The sequence below is a fragment of the Gossypium arboreum genome, chromosome 1, assembly GCF_025698485.1.
Source record: "Gossypium arboreum isolate Shixiya-1 chromosome 1, ASM2569848v2, whole genome shotgun sequence".
Classification (NCBI taxonomy): Eukaryota; Viridiplantae; Streptophyta; class Magnoliopsida; order Malvales; family Malvaceae; genus Gossypium; species Gossypium arboreum.
The window spans coordinates 109451098-109461268 of record NC_069070.1 but is presented as its reverse complement, the minus strand read 5'-3'; the positions used below and the strand labels follow the sequence as shown (position 1 = coordinate 109461268).

The window sequence follows — 10171 nt, the reverse complement described above, 5'->3', positions numbered from 1 at the left end:
AAATGTATATTGATAATAACATGTGAAAGATATCTCGGTTGAGGTTGACAAAGGGAAATCGATGGATAACCCCTCATTGACATGTGAACTGAGATCTTATATGTGTTGCAGTAAGGATTTAGCCCGGACGGGTAATTCGAGATCTCAAGTATGAAAAGGAATCTAGTCCGGACGGGTGTTCCTTGAATGATCAAGCCTCCCGAATAATATATGTGCATTCTGATTTAGCGGACGGTAATCGATTAGGTCCAATTTAGCTTTGGATTGGTAATTCAGATCCGAGCTCATTAAGGGTGTTGTCACTATAAGAGATTTAGCCTGAACTGTTAATCTCAACATCACCTTATGAGTTCATGATATGGGGGATTTAGCCTGGACTGGTAATCTTGCCATATGATGTGAGGTTTGCGGGAGTGCATATATAAACGATCATTCCTATGAATTGACTGATAATGGGTATTCCATCGAGTTTTTCTGGAAACTCAACGAGAATAATATGGGATACACATACATGATGAAACATTGAATGATGAGCTGATCTAGTTAATTTACATGATACATGATTATGTGACTAACTCATTAATTGAGTGCATGTGATAGGAAATCATTCATATTGGATGAATTCATAACTTAGGTATGGATGTATGCTAATTACTCGGTAAGTTTACTTTCTAGTTATTCGAACTTACTAAGCATAAAAATGCTTATTCCCTCTCTTTTCCCCTGTTTTTTAGAGTTCGAGGACTCATAAGGATTGGAAGATGATTGGAGAGTCAACACACTATCAACTGGTCAAGCTTTGGTATAAAGACACTACTATTTTGTTAATGGCATGTATAGGGTCTTGAGTATTTTGTCATATGTGTCATTTGAATTGCCAAATGAAGGCATGTAAGGATGTATTCATCTTTTTGTATAAGGCCATGGAAAATAGCATATTTGAAAGTAAGCTATGACCTGCCTTTATCTGCATGTTCATGCTCTATTATGATGGAATGCTACAAGTGGCAATGAGTTTCAAAACGAGCCAAGTTCTAGAATGTAATACAATGACATAAGAACCCATGAATACTAAATGGGAAATAACCTTTTCGTGTGAAACCAATGATATGAGGTTTCCACACTAGGAGTCTTATTAAGATTATTTATAAGTGTAAAGTCATGTTTTCTCTCAAACTTTGAAATTTCTATGCATAAGAGTAGGAAAGGGTGACCTAGGCTTAGAAACTAGCCCAACAAAGTCCACATGGATAGACACACGGACGTGTGTCTAGACCGTGTGTAACACACGGTTTCCTCCCACGGACGTCTGCTGTGACCGTGTGTCCCCTGCATCTAAAACTTTAAATCAAATTAGCACACGGGTAGGTCACACGGGCGTGTGCCTAGGCCGTGTTGATTTAACAGAATGTTCAGGTTTTAGACACGGAGTGAGGGCACGGACATGCCCTATGATACACGGGCTTGTGGCCCTCCAAAGCTAGAAATTTATTAAGTAGCCCAAAGTTTCCCGAATGTTTTCAGTTTTGTCCCGAACCGCTTTAATGTAAGTTTTAGACCTCGATGACCTATTTAAGGGACGAAAGTATATGATCTAAAAGTTTTAAATTTTGGGTGAAATTTAGTGACCCAATTTTGGTATGTTTATGAATGTTTAAGTTTGGTAATGCCTCGAGCCCTGTCCCGATGTTGGATACGGGTGAGGGGTGTTATAGAGGGTGGTAAGGGGTGGCTGTTCTGTGGTGAACACCATATTTCTTAAGGGTCTTGTCAAATTAGGCGTTACAAAAATGAGTACCCCTATCACTGATAATTGCTTTAGGTGTTCCAAATCGAGAGAAAAGTTTCTTAAGGAATCGTACTACTACTCTAGCATCATTAGTAGGTAAAGCTTGGGCTTCAACCCATTTGGACATGTAATCAACAGCTACTAAGATGTACTTATTCCCAAATGAACTAGGGAATAGACCCATGAAGTCGATACCCCAAACATCAAATATTTCACATGAGAGCATATATGTCTGAGGCATTTCATCACGTTTGGAGATATTACCTGTCCGTTGGCATTTTTCACAAGAAGTAACATACCTGTGGGCTTCTTTGAATAGAGTGGGCCAATAAAAACCTGATTTGAGGATTTTATGTACGGTTTTATTTCCACTGTATTGTCCTTCATTCGGTCTTGAGTGGCAATGTTCCAAGATCTTCAATGCTTCTGTCCTTGTAACGCATCTCTTAATGACTTGATCTGCACATATACGGAAAAGAAAAGGGTCTTCCCAAATGTAGTTTTTCACATTAGTAAAGAATCGCTTCTTTTGCTGATATGTCAACCCTTTTGGGATAATGTTAGGGGCTAAAAAATTTGCAATGTCTGCAAACCAAGGTACCTCAGAATCAGATATAACAAAAAATTGTTCTTCAGGGAATGAATCATTTATTTCAACGTCATCTAGCTCTTTGGTACTTGAATTTTCAAGCCTGGAGAGATAGTCAGTCGCGAGATTTTCAGGTCCTTTCTTATCCTTAATCTCCAAGTCAAATTCCTGCAATAATAAAATCCATCGAATGAGTCAAGGTTTTGCATCAGTTTTAGTCAAAATGTAGCAAAGAGCAGAATGGTCAGTATAAACGACAACTTTAGACGGTATTAGATATGGCCTAAATTTATCGAATGCAAAAACCACAGCTAGCAGCTCTTTCTCCATGGTGGTGTAGTTTTCTTGTGCGGCTGTCAAATTTTTGCTAGAATAATAGATAGGTTGAAAATGTTTATCTCTTCGCTGTCCCAAAATTGCACCTACTGTAAAATGACTCGCATCGCACATTAGTTCAAAAGGTGAATTCCAATCAGGTGCAATTATAATTGGAGCTTTAGTCAGTTTATCCTTTAAAGTATTAAATGCTTCTAAACATTCCTGATCGAAATTAAAAGGCATATCTTTTTCTGGTAATTTAGTCAAACGCTTAGCTATTTTAGAAAAGTCTTTAATAAATCTTCTATAAAACTCAGCATGTCCTAAAAAGCTTCTAATAGCCTTAACCGAATTAGGGGGAGGTAGTTTTTCAATGGTTTCAATTTTAGATTTATCAACCTTAATCTCTTTACTAGAAATTTTATGCCCTAACACAATACCTTCTTAAACCATAAAGTGACATTTTTCCCAATTAAGCATAAGGTTTGTTTCCTCACATCTTATTAACACTCGTTTTAAATTTTTAAGGCAAAAATGGAAAGAGTTGCCAAAAACTGAGAAATCATCCATAAATACCTCCATGACGTCTTTTATGAGTTCGTCAAAATGGCCATCATGCAACGTCGAAAAGTAGTAGGAGCATTACATAATCCAAAAGGCATTCTATGATAAGGAAACATACCGTATGGACATGTAAATGTCGTCTTTTCTTAATCCTCAAGAGCTATTGGGATTTGAAAATAGCTAGAGAGTCCGTCTAAAAAGCAGTAGTACATGTGCCCTGACAATCTTTCCAACATTTGGTCAATGAATAGAAAGGGGAAGTGATCTTTTCTCGTGGCATCATTTAGCTTCCTATAATCAATGCAAACTCTTCAACCTGTGATTGTCCTTGTTGGGATTAATTTATTCTGCTCATTGGCTACAACAGTCATGCCTCCTTTCTTAAGAACAACCTGCACTGGACTTGCCCAAGAAATGTCAAAAATAGGATAAATAATTCCAGCATCTAGGAGTTTAATTACCTCAGCTTTAACAACTTCTTTCATGTTGAGGTTTAGTCGTTTTTGGGCTTACACGCATGGCTTATATTCATCTTCCATTAAAATTTTGTAGGTGCAAAAAGAATGGCTGATCCCTTTAATGTCAGAAATTTTCCAAGCTATGGCCCTTTTATGCTCTCTTAAGACTTAGAGCAATTCCTCTTTCTCTTTGGGTTGCAAGTTAGACGCAATAATTACCGGTAATGTAGAGTTATTTCCAAGGAATGCATATTCCAAGTGATTCGGTAATTATTTAAGTTTCAGTTTAGGAGGTTCTTCAGTAGAGGGTTTTTACTTAAGTTTATCGTTTACCTTAATACCCTCATATTCTGCTAGTCTTTGGGAGGGTTCATTGGAATTCAGTTCAGTTCCTATCTCAGAATTATCATCCCCCTCCTCTCATTTGGGCAAGACACAATTCTAACGTGTCCTTATGTATGATTTCCTGAAAAGAATCTTGAGTAGCATGATCAATAGAGTCAATAAAATAACATGAGTCATCCTGTTCCCTAGAAAATCTCATGGCATTATAAATTTTAAAGATAATCTCTTCGTCACCTACTCTAAGTACCAATTTACCGTCACCCACATCAATAATAGCCTAGCAATGGTTAAAAATGGACATCCTAAGATTAAAGACACTTCAACATCCTCATTTATGTCAAGCACAATGAAATCAACAGGGAATATAAATTTATCTACTTTTACAAGTACATCCTCTATAATTCCCCTAGGATATTTAACAGATCTATCAGCTAATTGAATACTCATCCTAATGGGTTTAGGTTCCCCAAGACCAAGTTGTTTAAACATTTTATATGGCATCAAATTAATTCTAGCGCCTAAATCAGCTAGTGCCATATCAACATTCAAACTACCAATTAAGCAGGGAATAATAAAACTTCCTAGGTATTTTAGTTTGGTTGGCAGTTTATTTTAGAGTATGGCCGAGCACTCCTCATTAAGTTCCACTGTAGATAGGTCTTCAAACTTCCTTTTGTTTCTTAGAAGCTACTTTAAAAATTTTGCATATGTAAGCATTTGCGATATAGCTTCAACAAAAGGTAAGTTAATATGTAGTTGTTTAAAAAGTTTAAGAAATTTACCGAATTGTGCATCCATGCGGTCTTTCTTCAACTTTGCTGGATATGGGTTTGGTGGTTTCTATTCCTTTGGCATTGGATTGTTATTGTTTTTGGGTTTTTCCTCCACTCCTTTGTCTCTTTCAGCTTCTTGTGGTGGCTTATTTTCGGATTCAGCTAACACCTTCCCACTCCTTAGTGTAACTACTTTCACATGCTCTTTTAGATTGGGTTCTGTGTTACTAGGTAAACTTCCTAGTGGTCTTTCTGAAATCATCTTAGCCAGCTGCCTAATTTGATTCTCAAGTCCTTAGATCGACATTTACTGATTTTTAAGTGCTGTTTCGGTGTTCTGAAAGCGAGTTTCCGACGCTGAGATGAACTTTGTTAGCATCTCCTTAAGGTTCGACTTCTTTTCTTATTGGTAAGGTGGTTGTTGAGAACCCGGAGGGTGTTGTGGCCTTTGATTTCCTTGACCGCCCCACGAGAAATTGAGATGGTTCCTTCAACCTGCATTATAAGTATTACTATATGGGTTATTTTGAGGTCTAGTGTTATTGTTACCCATATGTTGGACTTGTTCCTCCTTGATGCTAGGGTTGAAGGGTTGATATTCTGTGTATACTCCTCCTCCATTTGAATCGCACCTCATCACTAGATGTGCCTGAGTAGAACCACACAAACCGTTAATCTTTTTATTTAAGAGTTTTACCTGGTTAGATAGCATAGTAACCATATCAAGGTTGAAAACACCAGCTGCTTTCGTTGGCTTTGTCCTCATAACTTGCCGCTGATAATTATTTAATGACATCTCCTCTATAAATTCATAAGTCTTTTCAGGTGTCTTATTATTGATAGTCCCACCAGCAGTTGCGTCATTCATCTGTCTAGTCGAAGGATTCAGGCCATTGTGAAATGTTTGAACCTGCAACCATAAGGGTAGCCTATGGTGAGGGCACCTTCTCAAGAGGTCATTGTATCTCTCCCATGCATCATAGAATGTTTCTAGATCCATCTGCACAAAAGAAGAGATATCATTCCTTAATTTGGTCATTTTGGCAGGCAGAAAATATTTAAGTAAAAACTTTTCGGTCATTTGTTCCCAAGTAATGATTGACCCTCGTGGTAACGAGTTCAACCACTGTTTAACTTTGTTCCTTAATGAAAAGGGAAACAATCGAAGGTGAATGGCATTATCAGAAACACCATTAATTTTAAAAGTGTCGCAAACTCTAAAAAATTCACCAAGTGATTGTTTGGATCCTCATCTTGCAAACCATCAAACTGAACAAACTGTTGTATCATTTGAATTGTGTTAGGTTTCAGTTTAAAATTATTTGCAGCAATAGCAGGTCTAACTATACTTGGCTCAGTTCCTGTTAAACTAAGTTTAGCATAATCATACATAGTGCGTGGAGCAGGATTCTGATTTACTGGATCAGCAGCAATCGCAGGAGGTAGTAGATTTTCCTGATTTTTAGCCATCTCCTCGGTTGTGGTGTGAATTTTGTCCTTTTACTCTTCCTCTGTGCATCTTAGGCTTCGCCTTATTTCTCTTTGGTTTTTGCGAGTTGTGCGATCTATCTCATTATAAAAAAGTAATGGTCCCGACGGGTTTCTTCTAGTCATACACTATAAAAACCTGCCAGAAGCGAATAAAAGAAAAATTAGAAAATAAAATAAAAATTTAAATTGCAATAAAAGTAAAATGGCTAAAGTAATAAAAATCGAGTGTTCCTAATATCTTAGTTCCCCGGCAACGGCGCTAAAAACTTGATCGTGTGATGTGATACGTGCAATAAGTTTTCTAATTTATCAATTTCCGTTCTTAAAAACTAACTATTATCACGACAAAGGCAAGCACACCTTATCGAATAGTAGTATAGTTTATGGCAAGACCGGGATGTCGAACCTAAAAGAACTAAAAGTACTAGTATTAACTTTTTCTTTTATTATCTAGCCTAAAAATAAAGGGGTTTGTTTTATCTAAACTACTTACTAAACTAAGAATGCACAGAAAGTAAATTGGGGAAATAAATTTTGGGAAAACTGAATAATTTAGACAATACCTAAGGGAAAAATCCACCTAGACTTCACCTGTTATTGACTCTGAATCAGACGATTTATTCACTTAACTTGATCTGTAGAAATCCCTAAGTTATATTATTATCTCTCTCGAGACTAACAACATCTAACCCTAGGTTGATTAATTGAAATCTCTTTCTAATTAAAACCCCTAGTGTTGCATTAACTCGATCTATGGATTCCCTTATTAGGTTTCACCCTAATCCGGCAAAATTATGTCACCCTATCTCTAAGCATGCAATCAACTCCGCTTAATTATGTTAGATCTACTCTTAGACAGGGACTTTTGCTCCTCTGAATAAGCACATCAATACTTGAATCAGTATCCTGGAATATTAAAGCAAGAATTAAGAACTCATAATTAAGAACAAGTCAAATATTTATCATATAATTCAGATAATAATAACAAGATCCGTCTTAGGTTTCATTCCCCTTAGGTATTTAGAGGGTTTAGTTCATATTTATGAAAGAAAACATCTCAAAAGAATAATGATAACAAAAACATAAAGAAAACCCAAGAACTCTTGAAGGGAATTGAAGGGAGATCTTCAGTCTTGAAGGTGAATCCGACTTCTGAGATGGATCAATCCGTTTTCTTCGAGCAATTTTTTTCCTCCTACTCTGTGTGTCCCTTCTAATCCTCCTCTCGTGTGTTTAAATAGGCTTTAGAATGCCTAAAAGCCCTCAAGAGTGGCCTTTTCCAAATAGGACTTAACTTGGGCTCGATAGGGACACGCCCGTATGACACGCCCGTGTTTTATTTTTTCAATTCGTGTTCAAGGTTGTTAAATAGACACGGGCGTGTGGTCTACCAGTGTAAGTTGTGCGCGATTCTGCTAAAAGGACACGGGCGTATGGTCTACCAGTGTAAGGAAGTCCAAGTCGTGTTAGAGCTTGCTAGAACTACACGAGTGTGTTTGCTCGTGTACGGAAGTCCAGACAGTGTTGATTTCACATGTTGGTCCATTTTCTCCGTTTTCAGCCCGTTTCTCGCTTTTTTTACTCTCCTATGCTCACTTAAGTATAAAACATGAATTAAAGGATTAGGAGCATCGAATTCACCAAATCTAAGGAGAAATCATCCATAAATGTGCTAAGCATGGGATAAAAATATGTATAAATTGCGGTTTATCAGTTTGCGTGACTCGTATATTTTGATGTAAGTAAAAGTCTAAGTTGAAATAGATAAGCAATCGAAAGATGATGCGTTGGGTATACAACTTCTGTAGTATATAGCATAATTTGCAATAGTAGAATTTATAACCCAACTAATGGGTAAATGATATCTTCCTATCAGCATTACATGATAAATGAAAGTAAACATGATCACGAGTCGTTTGTCTTTGTGATAAATGACTTAATTACTATTTGATAGTAATTGACATTTTATAAAGGAAAATACATTAGTTATCATGGGATAAAATAGGATCATATTGAGAGAACATATTTATTCCAAAAAGATTAAAGATATACTATGAAGGTAACACACTCATCATAAGGTTATTGAACGAGTACTGATTAAGTAGCTTTCGTAGTGGTACATAATTAGGAAGAGCTCAATCAAGATAATATAGTGGAATGACTTCGTGACTGAATAATTTTATAATTAATAAGCGAAAAGATAGAACTTAATTATAAATTATTAGAATCCTAATTACAAATATGCAATTGGCCCCTCCACTAGCTCGCTGAAACCAGAAATGGTTGTATGTAGAACCAAATAAATAGAAATGTATGGAAATGATGAAGTTAGAGAAATGGGTCGCATTCACAAATGAACGCGTTTTCTCAATAAATATAAAATGGCTTGCTAATTAATTTAAGGTTTTAAATTTTTATTTAATTAAATAATTGAAGTTCAAAATAGAATTAAATTAATTAGTTGTTAAGAATTCGTTGAATATGAAAATTAAATATATTTCCTCATAGATTATTTTATGATAAAGTCTCATAATTTTAACGGAATTAAAATTGGGTTGAAAATTTATTTAATTGAGAAATTAATTTAATTAATTAAATTAATTAAGTAAATAATATTTATTTTAGAAATAGAAAACAAATATTGAGTTAGATTAAATCATAAAGTGTTGGGTCAAAAGCACATATAATTGACTCAATACTATCCCTGTTACACCCCTAACCCGTATCTGTTGCCAGAGTAGGGTTACAAGGTATTACCGAACAACTCACAACATAATGTATACATTTATCAAACATAAAGCATTCATTCTCATAAATCATTCAACACAATCACATCGTCCCTTATAAGGGCCTACGAGGCCTTAAACATGCTTTGGAAGTGGTTCGGGACTAAATCGACAACATATGAAAATTTTTGGAAACTTAGAAAAATTTCAACCATATATGGGTCAGACTCCCGTGTGAACAGGCCGTGTGCCTCACACGGCTCCAGACACGCCCGTGTCTCCAGCCGTATGGAAACAGGGCATGTATACTGACTTGGGTCACATGGCCAACCACACGCCTATGTGTCTAGCTCGTGTGCCCTTCGAAGTGGCCACACACGCCCGTGTGCTAGGCCGTGCCAAACTTGTAAGGTATACTGACTTATGCAACACGGCCAAGTCACACACCTGTGTGCTAGGCCGTATGCCAATTAGTGAGTATATTGACTTGTACCACACAGTCAGTCACACGCCCGTGTGTGAGATTGTGTGGAGCATATTGACTTCAATTCAATTTCAACACCAGGGGACACACGACCGTGTAACATGACCGTGTGTCACATACGGCTGACACACACTTGTGTCTCTGCCCATGTGGACAAAAATAGGCCATTTGCAAGGCCAATTTGCCACCCCAACTTCAATGTACCTACACAAGGCAAAATGGTACCATTTCATTATACAATTAGGCAGCCAAAATTATCAACCAAATGCACAATTCATACCATTATAATTTCATCTATTCCAATTCTCAAATCACTACCATTTACTTAGCCAAATACATGCCAAAAAAATATCAAATAATATGGTTCATTTATCATAATTCACATAACCATTTTAACTTCCATAATGTCTTGGTTACAACCATGCCAAAACAAACCAAAATAAGCCATCACTCATGGCTATATTTATACAAACCTAAACATATACTTTTATAAGCCATTTCTAATAGCCAAACACACATCAATATTAACATCATTTACAAGCCAAATCTCGTGGCTATAATCACAACCAAAATATCATATCTAGCCTATACATGCCATATACCATAAATGTATAATTCAAAAGTACCAACTTAG

The 10171-nt window shown here is 36.4% G+C and overlaps 1 non-coding gene across 1 annotated transcript; it reads left to right on the top strand.

Moving 5' to 3' along the window:
- The first annotated feature begins 5762 nt into the window (after positions 1-5762).
- On the top strand, positions 5763-5869 carry LOC128281828 (small nucleolar RNA R71). Its single transcript, XR_008272099.1, has one exon. It is a non-coding gene; the product is annotated as a small nucleolar RNA R71 (small nucleolar RNA).
- Positions 5870-10171: the final 4302 nt, after the last annotated feature.